This window comes from Astyanax mexicanus, chromosome 13, assembly GCF_023375975.1.
Source record: "Astyanax mexicanus isolate ESR-SI-001 chromosome 13, AstMex3_surface, whole genome shotgun sequence".
In the NCBI taxonomy this organism is placed as follows: Eukaryota; Metazoa; Chordata; class Actinopteri; order Characiformes; family Acestrorhamphidae; genus Astyanax; species Astyanax mexicanus.
In genome coordinates, this window is record NC_064420.1 from 31,160,178 (window position 1) to 31,186,360 (window position 26,183).

At 37.2% G+C, this 26,183-nt stretch overlaps 1 long non-coding RNA gene across 1 annotated transcript in view; it reads left to right on the forward strand.

The window, feature by feature from the left end:
- LOC111194111 (uncharacterized) overlaps positions 1–25,325 on the forward strand; it is a 113,877-nt gene extending 88,552 nt beyond the window's left edge. The window contains exon 3 of the long non-coding RNA XR_002650915.2: positions 24,103–25,325. This is a non-coding gene — a long non-coding RNA (uncharacterized LOC111194111). The remainder of the gene's footprint in view (positions 1–24,102) is intronic.
- Positions 25,326–26,183: the final 858 nt, after the last annotated feature.

The following is a 26,183-nucleotide window of genomic DNA, read 5'->3' on the forward strand; positions in this document are numbered from 1 at the left end:
GCCCAAGCAGCTAACAGCAGCAGGTTAGAACAGCCGACACGGAGTCACTGCTCGGATTACATTATAAACAGGTCAGTTAGCGCGCTGCTAACCTCAGGATGTTTATAACTACAGAGTTTAGTGGACACACCACGGCCGCCAGGTAAGTCTTTTAAAGGCTACTGAAGACTATTAAAGGCTATTAGAGGTTATTGAAAGCATTATTGGGGGGCAGAAATCAGTACAGGCTGGTTAGATAAGTGATGTGGTGAAACTGTGACTAGCGCTGTCACAGTGATGTTTATTAACGTCATTAAAACAGATTTTGTCAGGTATTGTCTTATAAATATTTACACACAACTTATATCTCTCCTAAAAAGCGTTTATTTTAGTCAGAAACACGCTTGTGTTTACTTTATCTGAGAGAAAGATGTTTTTTTAATTCAATGGAAAGCAACAGGTGTAGTCAATTATAAGTTTAAGATTTTTAATCCACCTCACTGTGATCTATAGTCAGTGTTCTCAAGTCACACTGACACACGCATTTCAGCGAGTTCACACGCTCTCACCTGCGCGCACCCACCCCTCCGTTAGATACAGATACAAAACCTGCGCGCCCAACCCCCGCCCCCCCTCCCCCGTTGGACAGATAAAAAACAGTGATCACACTCCCGCCGACACTCAAAACTTGAGAGCCCTGTCTATATTTCTATAAATCCGTTTTCAGTTTCTCCTCCGTGGTTGAAAGGCAGCTGTCTCTCACACAGCAGAACTGAGGGCGGGGCTGCGCTCATGCAGTGGCTCTCTCTATTTAAATGAATAGGATGCACTGTGTTGGTGCCGCGCCATTTGCGTAGCGCGCTGCGCTATTTGCGTAGCGCGCGCGGGAGGGATCGTCGATCCTCCTTTTGACTTCGATACTCGAGACCATGACCTCATTTCGATTCGATTTCGATAAAATATCGAGATCGTGACACCCCTAGCACTTACTGACTCACTCATTCATTTATTATAAATATCTAATCAGCATTATAGCTGATAGCAGTGCACCACAAAATACCTCATAGAGACATCAGGTAATGTTCATATCAACCACCGAAATGAGAAATTAATTTTATGTAAGTTACCTTTAGAGTGGCTTTATAGATGGTCCCAGAAGGTCTGTGTTCAGTATTTTTAAAATCATGAAATGATGATTTGAAATATTCCAAATATTTAAAATTAATTTATAATTTGTATAGCAATATTTTGTTTTGCAATTCGATATCGATTTTCAAAAACACTATTCATTTTTATATATTTTTTTTATTTAATGTTAAAATCATGTCAGACAGTGGTTCATTTTGTGTTGTGTTTAAGTCCCACCACTTGATGGTACTGTTGTTCTCTGCTGTTAGATCCCACTGTTCTGATTGCACAAACAATAAACTTATATAGTGTGGTTTTATACTGTGCTATTTTATTCTAAACTGTATTTATTCATAAATAATCACAATATATTTGCTCATAACCTTTGTACACACTAAGACAAAAAAGTACAGATCTGTACTTAAAAGAGTACAAAGCTTGTCGCTGGGGCTGTGCTTTATATTAGGGTACAAAATTAAAATATAGATTGTTTATCAGTACAGTAATACAGAATACTGAATGTACCTTTTGGCTGGTTAAATGGTACAAATCTGTACTTATTGCTGTTAGGAATTACTTTGTACTTCATAGGGAACAAATCTGACCCTGTAAAGACCAATATTGTAGCTTTGAGGGTACAATTATAAAGAGTGTACCTTTGATTACGAAAAAGTACTCATATCGTACCTCTGTTTTTTAGAGTGTATTGTAAAAAGCACTGTATTGCCAATTCAAATTCACACAGATATTTACATTCTGTTGGTAGTTACTCAGATATCAGCTGTAGACAGATCTTTTGAGTTGTTTAGTATCTCCTTAAAATAGCAATATCTGTCTCATATGAATACTTTTAATATTTAAAAAAGTGAAGGTAGTTTAAACTACCAAGATTAGGCTAAGGCCCTAAGTGTAGGACTTCTAAACAGAAGTCAATTGAATCTCAGTTAGCTGGAACACAGTCTTTGCTGTGGTGTTAAGCCTGTTAGCTGACATATCTGAGCCTAGTTATTCGAGCTAGCTAAGCTAAGGTTAGCTTAGCGACTGGGCTTCCGATTCACAACCAGAGTGAAAACTGTAATGTCCTCCTTCTGTCCTTTCAACAGCAGTACCTCAATTTTACTCATGCTCATCTAAATGCTTGTAAGTGGGATTTTAGTCAGACTGACTTGAATTTGTTACGGAGAAAGCAATTTCTTTTCTTTTTTATAATTTTATTTATATTTTTTTTCCATTTTCTCCCCAATTTACACGGCCAATTACCCAACCCACTCATTAAGACTCCCCCTTTCACCAGTAATGCCCCAACACACCAGGAGGGTGAAGACTAGCACACGCCTCCTCTGATACATGTCAAGTCAGCCACCGCTTCTTTTCGAACTACTGCTGATGCAGCATTGCCGAGCAGCATCACAGCGCGCTCGGAGGAAAGCGCAGCGACTCGGGTCCGATACATCAGCTCACAGACGCCCTGTGCTGTGGAAATCACCCGTTAGTGATGTGGAGAGAGAGCGCTGGACCACTCGGCGCCCGCAATTTGTTTTCTTAATCGCTAATTAAACTTCTTTCTCCTGATTATCAGCAGTTAAATATTTGTTTCTGTCAGACTGATGGTTCCTCAATTAATCAATTAATAATCTAAAATTGTTCACAATGTTTCTCACTTTGTGAACAAACTCAACTTTGTATTTGATAGGTTCAATCTATGAACATGTTTTCATGATGATTGGATGTGCGAAATAGTGTTTAATGCATTGTTATCTAATGCTAACAATGCTAGCTGATATCTGAATGCTTAACAGCTCAAAGGAGAACTCCGGTAAAATGGACTTTTGTTGTAGTAAAACATGATGAAAAGTACTTACCTTTGAAGAATAGCCAACCTGCATTCTCCCAGTGTTTCGAGATCCAGAAATTTTAACAGTTTGTCCAAACACCCTCCAGACTGGGTGACACGGAGCATAATTTGCCCCGCTTTTTTCCAGGCTCAAAGTAGCTCTACACCTCCTTTAGGGGTGGGCTTCATCAATGATTTCCCAGTTCGATTTGATTCCGATTCACAAGGTCCCGATTCTGTTCAAAATCGATTAATTTAGGTAAATTTCAGTTACAATAAAAAACTGTTGTTGAAATACGATATGTTATAATTATACAAGGAACAATCAAACTTCCATTATTAAAATATTAGTGTTTATATTATATAGACCTAACACAACAGTTACAACCTTCTTTTAATATCATTTAATGTAGCTTAGTTAATTTCACCATGCTTCACATCTCTTTACAGGTTAGGAATGGCCACTTCTCTCAAATGTTTACATGTGGGTAAAATATGATTCAGAACATTAATGAGGCTTTGGAAGCCATCGTTTTTTAACAGCGCTTTATGAACATATATACTGACATTTTAGTTACATAAAACAAAAATATAACATACTTCATACATTTCTTATTTAATTACAAATAAACATGTGAAATTTTCCAAACCCACTAGTTCAGATGTGATAATATAACACATATTATAATAATATAATATAAGCACAGTGATAATAAAGACAAAACAAGCAAAATGAATAATGTAAAGAGAGAAAACTTAATTAAATTCTAAGGAAAAAACAGCCCCCCCTTTACAAGAGCCTCTTCCTCGGCCGGTAATCACGTTCATCCCTGGGGACAAAATAATCTGAATAAGTAACAGCGCTTAATAGAGAATGTGATCATAATTCCGATATTTACACATTAAATTATTATTTTTATTAGAATATTTATTCATGAAATGAATAAACAAAATAAATGTTATATACAGAAAAAAAATACAAATCACAAAGTTTTTCCGTCTAACAATTAAACCTGTTACACTGAGCGACTGCCTGACCAGCGGTGGGGTAGGGGGTATTAGTTTAGCGGGAGCGGCCGCATGTAAGGCCAGTAAGCCCAGCTAAAGAGGGATTAGCTTAACCAGTGATTTGGCTAACCCGCTAATGGTTGATTCAGTCGGTTAGGTTACTTTAAATAAGGTACAGGCGAAAACATCACTGGAAAACATCTTAAAACAGTTGTAAATGTACTAGTTTGATAAACACAGACAGCACAGCCCTAACCTCCTTGCTAGAATCTGGAGAGTAGTCTACGTAGACTCTGCATAGCCTAGCAGCCAACGCCAGTAGTAATAGCAGCGCTCGGAGCTGAAGCTCACCTTATAGGATGTAAACGCTGTTTTTAATAAGTTTCTTGTGCACTTTTTAAGTTGGTAATGCCTCGTTTTTAATGTCAGGGCTCTCCAGATTCTAGCAAGAAGGTGTGGAGCTACTTTGAGCCTGGATAACGGTGGAACGGTTATCAACTGTTAAAATTTCTGGATCTCTGAACGCTGTGGGAGAACGGAGGTGTGCTAGTACTTTTATTATGTTTTACTACACTACACCAAAAGTCCATTTTACACTGGAGTTCTCCTTTAATGAAACACAGTCAACTTGAATACGATGATGTCATTGTGTGATGTCATCCAGGGAAACTGGATGAATGCAGCATATCTGCGCTACTTGCGCAATTTATGTAATATGTCGATACAGTATGCAGTATGTAAAAAGTGCTGTAAATAAAGTGTGTTAGCATGAAAAGCATGGCTGCTTTTTATTGTGTTGGCACTGGATGTGTTTTGAAGACCTGCCTATAAACCAGTGCTTGTGACCAACACCTCAAACACACACACAGACACACACCTCAAACACACACACACACACACGAATATGCATGCATAAAATGTGTTAGAATTGCTAGAGCAAAGCAAGTAATCTCTCTCTCTCTCTCTCTCTTTCTCTCCTCCTCTTTTTTTTCACGTTCTCGCTCGCCCCCCTCTCCGCTCTCCTTTTTTAACAGTCTGCTGTGTTTGTTGTTTAAATGGCTTCGAGAAAATTGGCCACTTTGGCCGCTCTGAAACTCCTGCAGCTGTCAGTAATCGCCTTCGCTCGCTGGTGAGCTTGTGTGTGTGTGTTGTGCGTGTGTGTGTGTGCGCATGGACATTTGTGTGTGTAAGTGTGTGTGTGTGTGTGTACGCGTGTGTATGGAGAGGGTCACAGCGAGCGGCCCAGAAAGCGCCATTAAGAGAAAATGATAGCTCTGTGTCTGAAACTCCATTACATACCAAACACTTTAAAGAGTGGACCACGCTTCATTATGGGCCTCAATGAATTATTCATCTCTCTCTCTCTCTCTTTCTCTCTCTCCCTCTGGATCTCTGGCTCTCTGGCTCCCTCCTTAACCTGGAGCAAAGCTGTAGAGCGAGGGGAGAGCGTGATAAGACAGTCGCCGGTGCTGGCAGTGACTGTGTGTCTGTGTAAAGGGCCTCATTGAGAGGAGAATAAGAGCGGACTGCGTTTTTTAAGGCCACAGGAGAGGGCAGCGTATGAAGAGCCGGGGGAATAGCTGAAAAGACCTGACTCGTACTAAATGGGTAATAGAGCACTACTGTCATAGAGCCTCCCTGATGCACACTTTTCAGGAGGCTTTGATGTCTGGTGTAGTGTTGGCTCTGTGTGTGTGTGTGGCTTTGTGTGTGTGTGTGTGGCGTTGTGTGTGTGTGTTAGGAAGAAAAGGAAAAAAAAACAGATAAGAAAAGAACATTTACAAATCAAACGCACAGAGAAGCTGCAGGTGTTCTTTTTGCAGTGCTGATAGTTTTGACTCGAAATGAATGAAATGAAGGGGGGGGGGTCTAAGACTTTTGCACAGCATAGTGTTGTATATGAATGACATTTATACATTATACCGTTCTAATTTATTAGTTTGAAGGCATAAACCTTTGTGAATCATTTAGAAACTGTTCAGAACATTTTGTGGAGTCCCACAGGGTTCAGTTGTAGGGTTTCTTCCATTGTGTGTTTTTTTTCTGAATTCTGGCAGCCACGTAGATCCAAGAGTGCAGCACTGAACTGTAAGCCTATAAACAGGTTTTAAATTCTTACAAAAAGCTGAAGCGTAACTACACTCACATGCCAAAAGTCATGGGATAGGAACTAATATTATCATAACCTTGGTCTTTTCCCATGTCCCATAGAAGCTAAAGAAGGCTGCACTGACCTGCAGGATATACAAGTGCATCTACAAAATCTGAACATCATTGAAAAGTTAGTTTATGTTAGTAATTCAGTTCAAAATGTGAAACTCATATATTATGTAGATGTATTAAACACAGAGTGATCTATTTTAAGCTGCTGGTGTTGGTCCACTGTGTTATATCAAGTCTAAAGTCAGTGCAGTGTTTTCCCAGAAAATCTTGCAGCACTTTCTGCTTTTCTGGAGATGCAGATTTCATTTTCCAGCAGGACTTGGCACACTGTCCACACTGCTCAAAGTATCAATTAATCTTATATAATATTCTAATTTTCTGAGACAATGATTTTTGGGTTTTTATTGGCTGTAAACCATAATCATCAACAATAAAAGAAATAGACGCTTAAAACAGATTACTCTGTGTACTATTAAGTTTCACATTTTGTACAGAATTACTTAAATAAAAAATAACTTTTCAATTAAGTTCTTTCCAATTTTTTGAGATGCACTTGTAGTCTTCCGTGGAATGTAAATGTGATTTCTGCCAGAATCACTGGTCTGTTTGAATGGACAATTTTATGACACACAAACTATGTCACACTGTGGATTGAGACATGTTTTAATGCCCATACAATTTAAGAAATAGAATGTCCCATCAATGAGCATGCCGGCTGGTGTTCAGCCTCACTACATTTTAACATTGTATAAAAAACAATTCATATTTTGTGTGTGTGTGTGTGTGTGTGTGCAGGCACATGTGTGCACGCATATGCCAAAAGCCTGGTGACACTGCCCCCATCTGTGTTGTGACTGTTTTAATTATCCATCAGGCTCTGCCACTGGCCACATGGAGTATGAGTAGGACATAAAATCATGCTGCCTTCAGAACCTCCCTCTCTCTTTCTCTTTCTATCTCTCTATCTCTCTCTCTCACACACTCTCCCTCTTTCTCTCTCTAAATCTTAAAATCTTAATCAAATAGAACATTTTGTCAATTTACTAGAACTGTCACAACATATTACATATAAACTGACATCTATATTATATTCATTCAGAGCTACTGTCTCTGCTGTCGAGGAAACCTTTCTGCTATGTTTTAAAGCATTGCTGTGAGGATTTGATTGCATTCTGTGTTGAAAAGTCACTTAAGGATTTTCATCTAGTAATTACTTATAAACAGAGGTGGGTAGTAATGCCTTACCATTTTTATTTATATTTATTTCAGATTTTCTCCCATTTTTTCCCCAATTTAGTTAGGCTGAGTAGTCCCACCCTTTCAGCTGCTAGTAAGTTGTATATCCCCATCACTAGTGATGCCACAACACAAGGAGTGTGAACACTACTAGCACATGCCTCCTTCAATATCTGTGAAGTGAGCCACCGCCTTTTTTCCAACTGCTGCTGATGCAGCATTGCTGAGTAGCATCACAGCGTGGCTCGGAGGAAAGCGCAGCTACTCAGTTCTGATACATCAGCTCACAGACGACGTGTGCTGATTGACATCACCCTAGAAGTGAAGAGGGAAAAGAGCACCATCTACCCACCCAGAGAGAGAAAGGACAGTTGTGCTCTCTCAGGGCTCTGGCAGTTGATGGCAAGCTGCATGACCAGGATTTGAACCAGTGAATTAATGCCTTACGTTTACTCTGTTCCATTTACTTAAGTAACTTTTTAAACAAATTGTGTATGATAGCTTCCTTCACAAATCAAATGTAACAAGCATCTTACGCGATTTCTTTTGCCGCTACAGAATTTACTTTCAACATTCGATACCGCATCATTAACAGCATTCAAGAGCTGAGAAAACATGTTGTATAAACAATTGGTTGCCAGGTAAGCAGTGGCAGGTATAATGGCATTGTTAAAAGTTGTTTTAACAAATATTTGATCTGACCATGTATTTTAGCGGGTGGCAATGTTTGCTACTGTAACTAAGTATGCCAGTACTTTCTTAAGTTAGCTTGTTTTTTTTTTTCTCTCTTTTTTTATATTTTCTATTTTATTATTTAAACTTTTTAATGGGATTGAGAAAGCAACTCAATACTTGAGTAGTGTTTTGCTGAACACATTCTTTCTTTTATTTTAGTAATAATTAGGGGTGGGCAATATTATATCGTATACAATATATTGTAACACAGAAATATCATGATATTAAAAATCCATATCGTGATAATAGGGCTGTTCTGTCTTAAAAGTAGTCTATTATTCACTGTGAAGCTTTAAGTGTATTTATTGTATAATTGTTTTAGTTTGCAGTTTATATGCATGCACTAAATATTCTGGAATATTATTTGCTGCATTATATTATTTTATGCTGTATTATTTATTTTGCCACATTATGTTTTCCTATATTGCCAAGTATATTGTTATCGCAAAAATACCCTGAAATATCGTGATATTATTTTAGAGCCATATCGCCCACCCCTAGTATTAATCCAAATGAAAATTGAAATTGTCACTTCTACTCGATTTAGTATGAGATATTATTTTTAAAGTAACAGTACTTTAACTTGAGTTCTGATTTTGGCTACTCTACCCGCCTCTGCATGTAAAGAAGTGCAAATTTGCATATACATTCATAAAAGTGAGGAATCTAAGTCTGTAATAGCAAACAGTTCATGGAGATTAATTGTAAGTAAAGTAAACTCTTTCGGACAGTCAGTTACACATATTCACTTACAACGGACAATAGTGTTGACAATTTTCCAGTGAATAGGAAACTTGTTGACTCAAAGCTAGGGGGCAGGTGCAGAGGCAGGTGCCCATTGCTCTCCATTAGAATTGAGCTCAGACTGGGTTTATTGGTTCTTTTCTAAATACAGAAAATTGCTTCAAAATTGTCGTCCATGATAAGTAGTATTTTAAATTACTATAATCCTTCACCACCTGGTCTTCCTTTTTCTGTACTAAGAATACAGGGGAGCGAGAATCACAGTGCTTTTGTTTGAAAGGAAATTACAAGCCCAAATCAGAAAAGGTTGAGACAGTTTGGAAAATGCAGTTAAAATAGTTTCTTACATTTACATTTACTTACTGTATGAAGCAATATGTTCAACTTTATTTTATTTCTTCATTTGTTAATATACAGCTCTGGAAAAAAATAAGAGAGCACTTAAAAATGATGAGTTTCGTTGATTTTACCTCATTGAAAACCTCTGGAATATAATCAAGAGGAAGATGGATGATCACAAGCCATCAAACCAAGCTGAACTGCTTGAATTTTTGCACCAGGAGTGCAGGCATAAAGTCATCCAAAAGCAGTGTGTAAGACTGCTGGAGAAGAACATCCCAAGAGAGACTTGGCTCTCACTGATTGTGGAAACTTCACACTAGACCTCAAGCACCTCAAGCAGTGTGCCTCTCCACTCTTCCTCCAGACTCTGCTCCTTTGAATTCCAATTAAAATGCAAAAAATGCAAAAAGATGGTCAGTGATAGTTTGGAGAGACATGTCATCTGCTGGTGTTGATCCACTGTATTATATCAAGTCTAAAGTCAGTGCAGTGTTTTCCCATGAAATCTTACCGCACTTCATGTTTCCCTCTGCTGACAACTTTTATGGAGATGCAGATTTCATTTTCCAGCAGGATTTGGCACACTGCCCACACTGCCGTCTTATTATGAATCAGTTTCTCTGATTTTACTATTTATAGGGATATATTGTGGCGTGGAAGAGGAAGGAAGACCCGTGAGACTCATGATGAACGCTCATAAGCTCTTTTATTCAACAGGCTTGGCACTCACTTACAGTCTTCAACAAGACTAGGAGAGCTAAAACCATCAACCCACAGAGCTCAAATAACCCAAAGGCCACCAACCCAGCTGTGTGTCTCCCAGATGGCAGATCCAGAGTGGTGCCCACCCTCTCTGCATAACCCCTCCCAAGGGAGATGCCCCACCCCTGTCATCCTCGCACACAGGAGAACAGAAACATGCCTGCAGGCAGCCACACACACACAACCCAGAGCCGCCACAATATTTAATTAAAATGAACATTGATGTTTTATTTTATAAACTATGGACAACATTTCTCCCAAATTCCAAATAGAAAATATTTTCATTTAGAGCATTTAAAATGACAGAAATAGCAAAAAAGATGCAGAGCTTTCAGTTCTTAAATAATGCAAATAAAGCAAGTTCATATTTATAAAGTTTAAGAGTTCTGAAATCAATATCTGTTGGAATAACCCTGGTTTTTAATCACAGTTTTCATGCATCTTGGCATGTTCTCCTCCACCAGTCTTACACACTGCTTTTGGATAACTTTATGCCTTTACTCCTGGTGCAAAAATTCAAGCAGTTCAGCTTGGTTTGATGGCTGTAATCATCCATCCTCCTCTTGATTATATTCCAGAGGTTTTCAATTTTGGTAAAATCAAGGAAAACATAATCTTTAAGTGATCTCTTTTTTTTTTTTTTTTTCCAGAGCTGTCTATTATAAAGCACAGATTTTTTTAACAGTGGGATGAAGACATTTGCCTGTGAAAGTGTTTTTGTGGGTTTTTTTTTAGTTATAGAAATAGAGGTGTAGTTGAAGTAGTTAAAGAAAATGTTTAAGCCATTTGAACAAAGATCTCTGCTGCACTTCAACAGTATCCATTTTCTCTTGCATGTTCTACGGAGTAAAATACAAACCATTAAATTTCCAAACACTGCTTTGTTCATGTGATAGCTTAAGGGGAAAAAGGGATTTGCACCAGCCTACAGTGTTATTTCTATTCACGCAGTGGTGGGTGTATACTACAAAGACAACAAAAGCTCGCGCGCATTCTGACAGCGTGTTCTCGTATTGTCGGCTCAGTGTGAAAAACACGCTTTCCTGGAACCGCTCGTGTACGCGTGCGCGCGTGTCGTTTTCATGGGGACGCTTTGTTTTCAAAAAGTATGTGAGGTTTATACAAATTGCAGGTTCCTGCTGAAATTAGGTATTCATGTGAAATTGTAAAAGAAAAATGGTATGAAATATAAGAAAGTGAATATCAACAATGACAGTGAGTAAATCATGGGATATGAAAGGAAAATAGTTCAGACTGTAGGTATTAAAGAAAGAGAAAAGGAAGACAATGTCACTTTCTTCCATTATGAATGAAAATGAAAATTTCAGAGAAGAAAAACAAGCATAACCTACCTAATTACTGTATTTTAAGTCGCACTATCAATGAACATATATTTTCTGGTCTATTTTCATACATTTTAAGTTTTTTTTTTTTTTTTAAGGATTTTAAGGTGCATTTTAAGAGACATTATAAGGAACTTCTATTAAATTCAGCAGGTCTCACCGCTGGGTGGTGGTTGTTGGGGGATTAGATAACTAATTTAAGTAAAGCTAAGCTAAGTAAACAAAACTGTAATAAAAAAGACTTTTATTTTAAAGTCAAACAAGCACTAGAAGTTAATCCACACAGATTTCTCTCCTGAAAACTGTTTATTTGGGTGAGTAAAGCAGTTACTTACATTTATTTACAGTAGGCCTAGACTTCCAAATTTCCCCAGCACTAGCCTGGAACATTAGCATTAGCAGCTAACCACTCCAGCAGTGCTAGCCGGGCTTAGGAGCAGGCTACAGGCCGATAATACTCACCTCTGAATGGGAAAATAACAAGCACAGTTAGCGGGTAATGCTAATGCTACTCCAACAGTGCTAGCTGGGGTTAGCAGCAGGCTACAGGCCGATAATACTCCCCTCTGAATAGGGAAATAGCGAGCACGGTTAGCAGGTAATGCTAATGCTACTCCAACTGTGCTAGCCGGGGTTAGCAGCAGGCTACAGGCTGATAATACTCCCTCTGAATAGGGAAATAGCGAGCATGGTTAGCGGGTAATACTAATACTACTCCAACAGTGCTAGCCGGGGTTAGCAGCAAGCTACAGGCCAATAATACTCACCTCTGAATGGGGAAATAACGAGCACAGTTAGCGGGTAATGCTAATGCTACTCCAAAAGCGCTAGCTGGGGTTAGCAGCAGGCTACAGGCTGATACTACTCACCTCTGAATAGGAAAATAGCGAGCATGGTTAGCTGGTAATGCTAATGCTACTCCATTAGTGCTAGCCGGGGTTAGCAGCAGGCTACAGGCCGATAATACTCACCTCTGAAAGGGCAAATAGCGGTTAGCGGATAATGCTAATGCTACTCCAGCCCTAGTGCTGGAGAACTAAACTGAAACTTCTGAATAACACTGCAATTTGGTGGAGTGGCTATACTGATTTTTCTTTTCACATCACTGAAGCGTCGTCATGTGTGTAAGCCCTTCTTTATTGCCCTTCTTTATTCCTCAGCACACAAACGTCCTTGTGTGAATACAAAAATATGTTCATGTGTGTGTGTGTGTGTGTGTGTGTGTGTTTGTGTGTGTATGTCTATATCTGAATATGTTTACTGAAGCTCACTCGGTCCTTTTGTTGTATTATTTTTTACTGTAGTAAGAAATGGGTTGTAAATGAATCAGATACGAGTAGCTTTTATCGTATGCTGTGATTAATGCACTACTGCAGAAAGACTGTATACGGCCTGTATGAACTAATTAGCTATATAAGAGCAGTATATGCAATTAACCTTCATACATACCGGTATGTCATTGTGACCCTCAACCGCCGTGCTTCGTCTGAGGGAGGGATCTGTACCTATTGTCGGTGGCAAATCAGTAGATGAGAGTTATGTGGTTCTACTGCAGTTAATCGTGAACTAGCTTATTTATCTTTTGCCATTTAGCACAAACGAACACATTAATGTGTGGTAAACATTGCCCAAAACAATTTGCATAAAAGTGACAGAGCCCTTAAACGGCTCATTCTGAAAGAGACCAAAACTGGCAAGAATAGATCAGGGATCTCTTTTTTGGAAAGTCCTTAATGAACGTTAATTAATGTTTTGTGTAGCCCATAGACCTAATCTAACTTGTATAAAAAGAGATATAATATGTCTTCTTTAAATAGGGAACCTTTACGTTTTATGAAAATATTTAAAGTTGAAGTTTTCTGGGGACAGTTTACAAATTAGCACACAAATGAAGTGATATAAAGACAAATCGTTTCTGCATGGTTCTGCATGGTTGTTGGAGGAGCCTGTCGACAGCTGCTTATTAGGTGACGCTGTGTGGTTTGTAAATGTTAATAACATGCTATAGAATGCAAATGAAAACTACATAAATACAGCTCTGGAAAAAAAATAAGAGACCACTAAATGATGATGTTTTTCCTTGATTTTACCAAATTAAAAACCTCTGGAATATAAACAAGAGGAAGATGGATGATCACAAGCCAGCAAACCAAGCTGAACTGCTTGAATTTTTGCACCAGAAGTAAAGGTATGAAGTTCTCCAAAATCAGTGTGTAAGACTGGTGTAGGAGAACATGCCAAGATGCATAAAAACTGTGATTTAAAACCAGGGTTATTCCACCAAATATTGATTTCTGAACTCTTTTATAAATATGAACTTGTTTTCTTTGCATTATTTGAGGTCTGAAAGCTCTGCATATTTTTTGTTATTTCATCCATTTCTCATTTTCTGCAAATAAATGCTCTAAATGACAATATTTTTATTGGGAATTTGGGAGAAATGTTGTCCGTAGTTTATAGAATAAAACAACAATGTTCATTTTACTCAAACATAAACCTATAAATAACTAAATCAGAGAAACTGATTCAGAAACTGGAGTCTCTTTATTTTTTTCAGAGCTATATGTATTTTCTAGAGCTAAACGGTGGTGTTTTATCTCTAGTAAGTAAAAAACTAAAATAATTGATTACTAAGACTAACCACAGTGTATTTAGACTGAAAGGAAATATAGACATTGTGCCTCCAGGATAACATTATATCTGGTCCTGCTAATACTGATGAATTGATGTGGCCTGTGTTTTTTGTTGAAGATTTTTTTGTATGCCTGAAGGAGTTCAAGAGATGTCCAAACAAAAAGATAATCACTTGCCTACAATAACATATAGTGATTTTAGTGGAGCTGTGGCTTTCCAGTGCTAATGGATACTGTGCTGCTGGTATTTCTGGGAATTCTTCATTTGAAATGAGTGAGATTGAAAATGGCCAGTGAACTGCCATTCCCTTACTGAAGTGTTTTTTTTTTTCCCCCTTTCATCCGTTCATTCATCCTTTCGTCTGTTCTTTCACCCCCCCCCCCCCCCCCTCTCTTTCTCCAGGACCTCTTCAAACATCTCTATACCATAATGACATTTGCATACAGATGCTTTCCAAATAACCCCCCCTCACACACACAACCTCCAGCCCCCCATAACCCGACAATCAGCTGAGGCCTGCTACCCTGGCAACAACACAAGTATACACACACACACACACTTTTTTCCATGAATCAAGGACATGAGGTCACACACTTGTCCCATATATACATATGTCAACGTTGCCTAATCAAATTCTCATAACTGCTTATCTTGCTGTTTAAAATGAATAAAACAAATGATTTATTTGTGTATTGTTTATCAGTTTATTTGTTGTCTTTAATATCAATTATATCCTATGTGTAACATATTGTAAGTGGACCTGCAGATGACATAATAATAATTCTGTTTTATTTAGTATTTCTAATATTGATAATAATAAGCCAAAAGTCAAAACTTAGGGTGAATGAGTAACTAACCCTCTTAAAATTCTAAAAAGTGAGTGATGCCATAGAAGAAGCACCTTTTTGCGAGAAGAGAAAAATATTTACATTGGACAGATCCTTTAAATCAACTTCTTAAAATCGGTAAAAAAAAAAAAAAAAATATATATATATATATATATATATACACAGTATATCTCTTTTACATTTTTTTTTTGAATGATACTAAATTGTGGATTCTGTGTCTAACTTTGCATATCTTTAATTGTTAAAGTTTAAATTATTTTCAGATGAATAGCAAAAACTTACTTTCATTAAAATTTCTTTTTTTTTTCTCTTTTTTTTTTTTTTTAGAATATATGTCCATAACCACAGTAACCAAAAATACATGTTTTTGTTCTTCCAAGTTAAAATAATACGATTTATAGTATTAATACAATTTATAATTAAAGTTTGGGTCATGTAACTTGTAACCTTACATCTCTCTGTTTATATTTAAAAGGCTGTATACATTTTAAAGCTGTTGATAGCATTTTTTTTTCTTTTCAAAATTTCAACTTTTAATAATGAACTTGTAAATGTAAAATAAAAGAATCACAGTGATCTCTTTGAGCAGATAAAAACAACATCATTTATATGATTAAAAAATGTTAGATGGTTACAAATGAATGGAAAATAAGAACTTTCAAAAGTATATACGAGTGCATCTCAAAAATAAAATAGATACTTAAAAACCATCACTTATTGTAGAAACTTCATTCTAGACCTCAAGCAGCTTGGACTGTGTGTCTCTCCGCTCCTCCTTTAGACCCTGGTGCCTTGACTTACAAATGAAATGTAAAATTTACTGATGATCAGTGATGGTTTGGAGGGACATGTCATCTGCTGGTGTTGGTCCACTGTGTTATATCAAGTCCAAAGCACTTCATGCTTCCCTCTGCTGACAACTTTTATGGAGATTTGGATTTTATTTTCCAGCAGGACTTGGCACACTGCCCACAGTGGTCTTATATAATATTCACATTTTCTGAGACACTGATTTTCTATTTTTCTGGCTGTACGCCATAATCATCAACAATAAAAGAAATGAACACTTAAAATAGATCACTCTGTGTGTGGGATGTACATACTGAGAAATGTTAAATAAACTGTATCTTATTTTTTCTGTCTTAGCTATTCATTATAGGTACTTTTTACTCATAATATGAAGTAAATGCTACTCCACTTAAAGACAATACAACTTTTTCACAACTTTGTCACGCTTCAGTTTCCTTGCCCTTCTGTCCAATAAAGTATCCTGTTCTTTAGGCCTTCTGCACTGCAGCACATGTGCTACTAAGCTGATTTAACAGGATTTAGCAGCTCCGCAGAACAATCGTACAGATCAGACAAACAGCAACACACATTTCAGAGCACCTCCGCCCACACTGTATTACACCTTACAAAAACAACACATTATTCTAAAGCTTTTATCGTCTGTCTGCTGTGGAGTGGGTGAATGGTGGCAGACACGAAACGATTAAAGTATTAGAACAGTGTAGGATCCCACTGCTTTTAAGTGCTTTAAATATAAGTACATACCGTATTTTTAGGACTTTAAGGCGCACTTAAAATACTTTTAATTTTTCCAAAAATCGATGGTGTTCCTTATAATCCATTGCACCTTAGGGTGAATTTTCCGTAAGGTTTTCAGTCTCCAGCACTAAGGCTGGGTGCAGCAGCATTAGCATTAGCCTTTAATCGCAGTGCTAGCTCTTTTGTTGTTCAAAGATGTGTATCAGTATCAGACTGATAGCGTCCTGGGTTTCCGGAACACTCAGTCTAGGGTCAGGGTTCCTCAGTCTGGTGCTATCAGGCACCATTTACGCCCCGCTTGTGCTGCGGTTAGCGGCTAATGCTAATGCAGCTGCACCCAGCCTTAGTGCTGGAGAAGCTTTACTGAAAACTCACCCTTAGACAAAATATTGGAATTCTAAGCTTAACGTAAATAAATTTAAGCGCTTTACTCGCCCAAATTAAGTTTTCATAAGAGAAATCTGTGTAGATTAACATCCAGCACAAGAATTACAATTTTGTTTACCATTAGAAGGGAAACAATGTGTGCCTTATGTATGAAAACAGACCAGAAAATAGACGATCATTGATAGTGCACATTAAAATCTGGTGCACCTTATATATATATTTACAGGGACTAAACAAACTAAGCTAACAAGCTAAGCTAACTAAGTAGCTAAATGCATTCCTTAGAAGGAGTGTCCACAAATATTTATAACATTATAATGTTTCTCTATCTGGGAGTTTTTATGTGGTAGTTTAATTCTATTGAAAGTCATTTGGTTCATTTCTATTGGACCATTCATAACTGAACTGATTTAAATTAAAAAAAAAGTCAGAAACAAACTTTTTTTGTACTATTTACTATATTTCTTTCTACTTTTTCTAGAGTATTATAGGTTTCAGTTATTTATTGTCATATGGATTTGTAATCTTCCTTCACTTTAAATAGTTTATGTTGTGTTTAAATCCTAAAATGTGATAATGAATTTAAAATTTCGGCCCAAACCATTTAAATAAGAATTAATTCATCAAAAGCAGCAACTCAGACATCAGGGCATAGTAGCATTCGATCCAACAAAGCAAAGGAAGATCTAATTTTTATTGTTTTTAATGTTATTGTGATATGATTAAATATTAAATCATGTTTATTGGCATGGTTTGAGAAGTAAAAATGTCAATATCATATATATAAAAAAGAAAAGTCCTAAGCACAAGCTTGTAATGCGTTGGACGTTAGGAAAAACAATTATTTAAGTTAATTGGATTTAATTTAAACATTAATTATTATTTTTTTATATATATTAGATTAACAGACATAAAACATAAAACAGACATACAGACATAAAACAGCATTTTTAGATTTTTTTTTTTTATCACTGGAACATAGTTCAGTTCTGAAAGGGTTAAATCATTCAATGTTTTTTTTTTGTTTGTTTTTTTTGTTTCTACTTTTTTCATCATTATATTTTATTTTCTCGCTCATCTCTAATTCTCCCCTTTCTGTTGTTTATTTTTATCTCTTCTTCTTTGTTTTGTTTTTACAATATAATAGAATAATACACAATATATATTATATTGTTTAAAAAAATAATGATTGATGGAATAAAATCTAGCCCAATTAAAAATATATATATATTATATATATTATATATATATTACAAAAAAAGTCCTAAATAAAATTGATGGTGTAATATGATGGTGTATACAATGTACTGGTAGTGTATTACACATTTTTGCCATTTGCCATAAAATACATTTCTTGTAGATTTTCGTATAGCATGTTATGTAAATGCATTTTGTAAACCTGACTATATGCGCATAATCGTCTGTGAGCTGTTGTGATAGTTGTGCGGCACGCCGGCCGCTTCATTGTTGTTTGGCTTCAGTTTATGATAGAGATAGTGCCGTCTCAGCTCTTTTGTGTGTCAGCATTTTCCCCCTCCAGACACTCCACTTTTTTTTAATGTCTACAACTAACCTCAGCGAAGGGAGAGAAAAAAGAAAGGGGGAGAGGGAGGGGTGTAAAAAGCGGAAGAGTGCTGCTGTGTCAGACTGATATCTAGCACAGTGACAGCTGGGCCGGCTCCCCTTTCTCTCTCTCTCTCTCTCTCTCTCCCTCTCTCTCTCTCTGTCTCTTTCTCACTCTCTCTCTTGCTTTCCCTCTCTCCTCTCCCTCTTTTCTTCTCCGCCACAAAGCCTATTAAGTATGCCATTTGCTCAAAGGGCCCGGAGCCTCCCGTGGCCCCAGGCTCCACCCAAAAGTGTGGCAGCTCTTTGTCATTGTGATGAGGCGGCAGGCCGAGTGCAGCTAGTGGAGTTTTTTTTTTTTTTTTTTTTTTTGAGTGTGTGTGTGTGTGTTTACTCAGCACCCAGCCAGGCCCATGTCTGCCCGCTGCTGTTGCTGCTGGGAGCACACACTCACACTCACACACACACAGAGGGCGAGAGGGAGGGGTAAAGAAAGGGGAGGAGTGAGTGAGAGTAAGAGTGAGTGAGTGAGAGAGTAAACTGAAGAAGTGTCCTGACTGGAGAATGGAACTGGGAGGTCTGGAAGAGGAGTGTGGGGGGTTTAGATGCCCTTTAGCATCACTGGCATGGGCTCGGCCTGTCAGGGGGCACCAAAACAGGCACTGAGAGACTGGAGATGATGATCATGTAGACTGGCACACAGGATAAAGTGTGTGTGTGTGTGTGTGTGTGTGTGTGTCATGCTATTGTTTGTGATTCTTGTTGACTTGTCAATAGGGCTACTACAACTACTACTACTGCTGCTCCTACTAATAGTACTGCTTCTATTACTCATAATACTACTACTGCTGGGCCAGTTACTACTGCTACCACTAATACTACTACCACCACTACTACTAATGCAACCACAACTGCACCAGCTACTGTATTTACTACTACTGTCACTTCCACCACTACTGGTTTTACTAAACTAAAACTAAAAATTTACAAAACTAAAACTAGTTCTGTTTCTGTATTTACTGCTGCAACTTCTACTACTACTACTACTACTACTACTGTCACTAGCACCACAAGTGGTAGTATTTTAGTTTTACTGCTAAAACTACTATTTCTATTGGAAGTATTTCTGTTTTACTACTAAAACTACTACTAGCACTGTTCATATTTCTGTTTACTACTAAAACTACTATTACTGCTGCTAGAATTTCTGTTTTACTACTAAAACTAAATATAGTTCTGTTTAGTGCTGGGCGATATAACGATATCGATTTGTTTCGCGATAATTTTTCCCTCGATGACGATGATAAGCCTGTGCAATAGAATTCGATAAACATTCATTTCCATTTCCCGTCTAAGTAGCGCCGCAAACGGGCGCAGCACGTGATCACGCTGAACTGCATGCTCAGCCAAGTACCACTGGGGCTGGATCTGATCCAAGTCAGCTGACCAACGAAAACACAAAACGTGTAACCAATCCAGAGGACGCTGGAGCAAATTAATAAATAGTTAAGAAAATTGTAATATCACGCAGTTATTCTCATGCATGCAACAAAAAACCCTAAAGAAAAGTGGAGTATTGACCAACACACGCAAACAACGATAGTGTTTGGACTGTGGGACTAAACGGCCGGACTGTTCAGCGCGTTTTAAATACATTTTAAGTAAATTTTAAGCACTAAATGTAATTAATTCAATTTATATTAGGACCGCGGGGCAGGTGCGGCAAAAATGTGTATGTGGCGGGCGCGGGATTAAAAGAAGAGTTTTTTTGCGGAGCGGTAACAGGACAAAAACACCTTAAGAATGATGTCTAAATTACTTTCCTCTAATCTAATATAATTTAACATGGTTTAAGAATATAAAATAATTTCTAAACAAACGAACTTTTTAATATTGAGCTTATGGCCCAAGTGCAAAAACACAAAATCATTTATCATTTAGATTATCTGCCTGAACGCGAACCCGAACCCGAGCTTGAACGCCAGCCTGACTCAGGCGCTGCATGAACTCGGGCTGGTCCAGAACACCGCTTTCCTTGGGCCCTGTCAGGTTATAGGTGAAAGAAAATGGTCTGTTTTTAATATAACAAATCACACTGTGATTTTTGTGATATTTCCCCAATTACAGCTCAGCTGCGCGTTTAAAGCTCAACGCATGAATTAATCGGTGCGCTGCGCGCCGCGCGTGCTCTCGGGGCATTTGACGCGTCTGTCAAGCAAGTTAATGCACCGTTTTGGGGGCAGAGATTAAGAAGTACAGCAGCTACATCTCAGATTTGTAGTTTAATGCTCTACTAAATTAGTGGCTTTAAAACTGGCTCATGATATGGTCGGTTCTGGCTGGATTTTTTCCTGCCTACAGGCTGCATTTGACGGAAAGCAGCTCCTCAGTCAGACAACAGTGTCAGCATATAAATCGCGTGTATTTCCTACAGGACAAACCATTTAAAAGTGCAGATGAACTCAATAAAAATCACACAGTGTCTGTCTGGCTTAAAATACTTAGGTACAGCTTTTAAATTAATAAATCAACATTCATTAAAAATCAGTGAAAATTTATTCCCCTTTTACCTCCTTTTATCCCTATCCAATGATGTTTTACCTTTAAACTTATTTTACATTGTACTTGACTATTGTAAGTCGCTTTGGACAAAAGCGTCTGCCAAATGTAATGTAATGTAATGTAAAAAATGACAAGCTAAGCTAATAAACTATTTAATAATAACAGAAAAATAGATATGAATTCGGAAAATAACCAACTAAAGTGAGCTCAAAATGCAATAAGAAATATAATCTAACGAATTTCATAATATAAATTCGAAATATTGAACAGCAGGCAGTAAAAAAAATAAAATAATACTACAAAAAAACGCAAAGTAAATAACCGATAGAACATAACGAACAGAAAAAATAAATGTGAAATTGGAAAAAAAAAACAAATTATCTAAGTTCAAAATGCTAAAAGAAATAAAATCTAACGAATTTCAAAATATTAAATCGAAATATTGCACTGCAGCAGTACAAAAGCCTAAGTGCTTAAACAAACTGTAAACTGGATCGTGAGATCACAATTTCGTTCCACCTCATGTACCACATAAGATGCGAATGACAATAAAATCTCCTTGAATCCTTGAATCCTTGAAACAAACAAAAAAAAACAGCCCATCACATATCATTTTCTTGAGCCCGACCCAGCTGAGGAAAAGGTGGGAAATATATTTTTTTCAGGCCGGGTCCTGGAAAAGTTTTTGGTGAATTAAAGGGGCCGTGAGTTGCATTTTTTGTTTTACTTTAATCAGTTTTTAATCCGTCTTTTTAAAAACGAATATTCGCTGCCAATCAGTGCCGAATATTCTGAGCTCAAAAAACGCTATTCGGGCCTGCCCTACTAATCTAATATAATTTAACATGGTTTAAGAATATAAAATAATTTCTAAACAAACGAAATATTTAATATTGAGCTAATAGCCCAAGTTTTTTTTTCTGCCGTGGAAAATTTTTGCTGTGGATTAATTTGTTTTTAATCCGTCTTTTACGTGATTTGATTTATATCGTGATACATATCGATATCGACTGATATGGAAAACTATATCGTGATAAGATTTTTTTCCATATCGCCCAGCTCTAGTTCTGTTAGTATTTCTGTATTTACTGCTGCAACTACTAGAACTACTAGTACTACTACAGTTATTATTTCTGTATTTACTACTACTACTACTGTCACTACCACCACTACTGGTAGTATTTTAGTTTTACTACTACTACAACTACTACTAACACTGTTAGTATTTCTACTAAAACTACTACTTCTATTGGAAGTGTTTCTGTTTTACTACTAAAACTACAACTAGTACTGTTATTATTTCTGTTTAGTAGCAGTATAAGTAATAATGATAATGTGACAGTCTAAAGAGATGCAGTCCTTTAAGTAAACAATAGCATAATAAAAAACATATAAATATATGAATAATACTTAAAAATCCTCGTACTTCATGTTCTATTGTGGCTTCTTCAAAAATGTGCCACTCAACCAGATGACACAAGAACAAGGAGGGTGTCCCTCTGAGTGTGTGTGTGTGTGTGTGTGTGTATGTGTGTGTCTGTGACCGAACGAGACAGAGGAAGAAGAAGAAAGGAGAAAGAAAAAGAGAGAGGGGGGGGGGGGTTAAGGCACACAGAGACATGAAAGGGCACTCATCGTGCTCTAGGCCTGATTGTCTTCATAAGTCAGAGTGCATGACTGGGTGCAGCTCCATCTGCGAGACACTGCGGCCGCAGCACTGCTGTCACTCAGATCCGTCCACTCCTACCTCACTGAGTCAACCCGGCCCGCTTACGCGACACTAATCTGAAACGACACCCTGATCTGATGTGAAGGTCACGTTTATTCCAGCATGTCTCTTCACACTCCTCTGACTGGAGTTTCACCTTGGCCGCAGTGCAGACTCTGACTCACTTTATCTAAATATCACTGTTCATGGGGCTTCCAGTGTAGGGGTCCAGCGGACTAAAGGGCTGTTACTATGATCTGAGGACCGCCGGATTGAATCACGCTGCACGGGTCACGCTGCTTGCCTTCAGCAGCCAGAGTCTGAGAGAGAAACGCTTTCTCCCCTCATTACTCCTCTAGTGCGATATTAGTCAGCACAGTCATCTGATAGTGATTGTATCAGAGCTGGGGATCCATTGCTTTCCAACAAGTGACGATATCTCTTACAAGGGAGACCTGGCCATTAAAAATAGGAGGATTTCAGATAAACATAGATTGAATCATAAATAAATAGGATTTTATGCATATTCAAATATATTCAAATATGTTTGGTAGAACAGAGAAAGTCGCAGAGGATGGAGGTGTAAGACTGAGAGTTAGTTATAAGATTTAATACATATTTTTCAATATGTATTAATATATTTCAATATATGCAGTAAATAAAAAGTAATCTACCTTCTGAACTCAGCTCAACTCAGTGCCATCATGTTTACATCACTAAAAACTTCTAAGAACTACTCAAAAATTATTTTGGAAAAATGATTTTAAAACAATAGGGCTGTGATTTGATTTAAGAAATGACTAATTATTCACACAGTTAGCTGTGATCAATCACATTTAAATGATTTTTTATTCTTGGATGGATATTTACACTTTTTATTTACACAATTTACACATTTATTTATTCATTTGACAAAATAAAGTAATTATTGTCACAGTTTGCTTTTTTTAATCACATTTAAATTATGTTTTAATGTTAAAATAAAACGTTTAATAATGAATATTTAAATGTAAAATAAAAAATATTGCCTCTATGTTTACATCACTAATAACTGCTAAAAACTACTTAAAACTGCTAAATATATATATATATATATATATATATATATATAGCAGTTTTGAGGATTTTTTAGCAATATATATATACATACACAATTTGGAGTACTATAAAACATGAAAATAAGAGGCTTTTCATATCACACCATTAAATGAGTAAATATCTAATCCAGATGTATTTAAGGTATTTATTTCAATTAATTATTTTGGAGGAATGGAAAGTCAAAAAATATCCATTCAGTTTTGCATAAACTAAACCCTTAAGATTTTGGAGTCCTATAACACAAGCAAATGTTTGAAGAAGTCTTTACTACTATTAAAGACATAAGTATCATATATATATATATATATATATATATATATATATATATATATATATATATATATATATATATATATATATATATATATATAAATATCTTTCTCTTTCCCTCAGCAGTGATTCCTCTTGTACGTTATAGCCCTCAACATTTCGCCCTGCCTTTGCGCTAACTTTCTTTTCCTTTCTTTCCGTGCCTTGCAGACAGCTGGAGGGCATGTTGGGATTGAGCAGAGCCTCCTGTAGCGTGGAGATGATGGTGAGAGGTCGAGGAGGAAGAAGAAGTAGAAGAGGGGGGCTGCATAGGCAGCCCGGGTGCCGTGTGGAGGACTTGGAAAGAGGAGGCCATGTGCAGAGTAGATGAGGGGAAGGCCCTAAAGTTAATAGGTTAATGAGTGTGCCGTGCATGGAGAAGAATGAGGCAGTGCGTCTGGCGGGCCTGTGATAAAGAAAAGCTCTTCTCTGGTTTGGGAATTTAAGCGAGAGTCTCACAGTGTGTTCCAAATAGGCCTCCAATCACTGTTCCCTGTACAGGAACATCAGGAGCACTGTATACAGTAGTTATTGTGTTCCAGGAGAGAGTGGCTGCATTCAAGTTGCATATTATACACTAATACTCTAAGATACTGTATATATTATAATCTTAACAGAGAGGAGTTGGCAGGTTAGTGAATAAACTAACTTTTTATGCACTAATTTATGATACATTTCTAATCCAACTGCACTTACTGTACATCAGTATACCATTTTTTGTTCCTAATATTGGGATTCACCTAGTGTTTTAATACTGAAGTCTGTACACAAATACACAGCTAGGGTAGGGTTGTTACTAATAGACTATATAATACAGCTCTGGAAAAAATAAAGAGACAACTTAAAAATGATAAGGTTCTTTGATTTTACCTAATTGAAAACCTCTGGAATATAATCAAGAGGAAGATGGGTGATCACAAAGCATCAAACCAAACTGAACTGCTTGAATTTTTGCACCAGGAGTGGCATAAATTTATCCAAAAGCAGTGTGTAACACTGGTGGAGGAGAACATGCCAAGATGCACAGGGTTATTCCACCAAATATTCATTTCTGAACTCTTAAAACTTTATGAATATGAACTTGTTTTCTTTGCATTATTTGAGGTCTGAAAACTCTGCAACTTTTTTATTATTTCAGTCATTTCTCATTTCCTGCAAGTAAATGCTCTAAATGACAATATTTTTATTTGGAATTTGGGAGAAATGTTGTCTGTAGTTTATAGAATAAAACAACAATGTTCATTTTACTCAAACATGTACTTATAAATAGCAAAATCTGATAATCTGATTCAGAACCTGAAGTGGTCTATTTTTTTTTCCAGTGCTGTATATATATTTTCAAAATTAAAGTTCTGTTATCCTTTGGTGTGTGGGCGAGTTTTTTTTTTTTTTTTGGCAGAAACTTGGGATGTATGACAATATATGTGGAAATGTTGGTGGTACAGCAGTGCTGCTGGAGTTTTTAAACACCTTAGTGTCACTGCTAGACTGGGAATAGTCCACCAATGAGAAATATCCAAGTATCTTTGTACCACTGATGAAGGACTAGATGATGATCAGTGCAAACTGCAGAAACGAATAAACAATCAGATAGAACTGTGCATCAACCAGTTAGACATGAGAGTTTAAAAACTCCAGCAGCACTGCTGCGACTGATCCACTCAAACACTGTAGGTTGTGACTATATATCTACAAAGTGCTCCTGTATGCTTGGTGGAGCTGAAAAATGGACATTGTCCGGTGTAGAAACTCACAGTTTACTCTTATTATTTAAGATGTTACAAACAGTTGTTTGAATGATGTTATAGAAGAACCATTCGTGGTTCCATACAAAAAAAAATAGTATGTTACATAAAATACAAAAATGTTTTTTGTAAAGTGGACTTAAATATTTAAAAGATTTCCTACCCATTGTAACACATTTATTTTAAAAAGTGTATATCACAGTGCACTGCTCGAGTCAGACACAGCAAAATAGTTCCCCGTGTTGTGGAAGGGGGACTCATTTTGGACACCGTCTTTTTTCATTTTTTTTCAAGTAGGCAAATTTAATAAGCAAGCGAATCCATTACACATTTGCTCGCCATGGTAACGCGCAGACAGGGCATGGAGTATACAGGCCTGGAGAGGACATAGCTTATCAAAAGAGCCATCTGCTGAAGGGGGGGAGGCCAGGGCCTGCCAAGCCCACCGGGGGGAGTTCCACACCCTGCTCTTCTCCTGTCTCCTCTCCTCTTTTCCTCTCCTCCTGC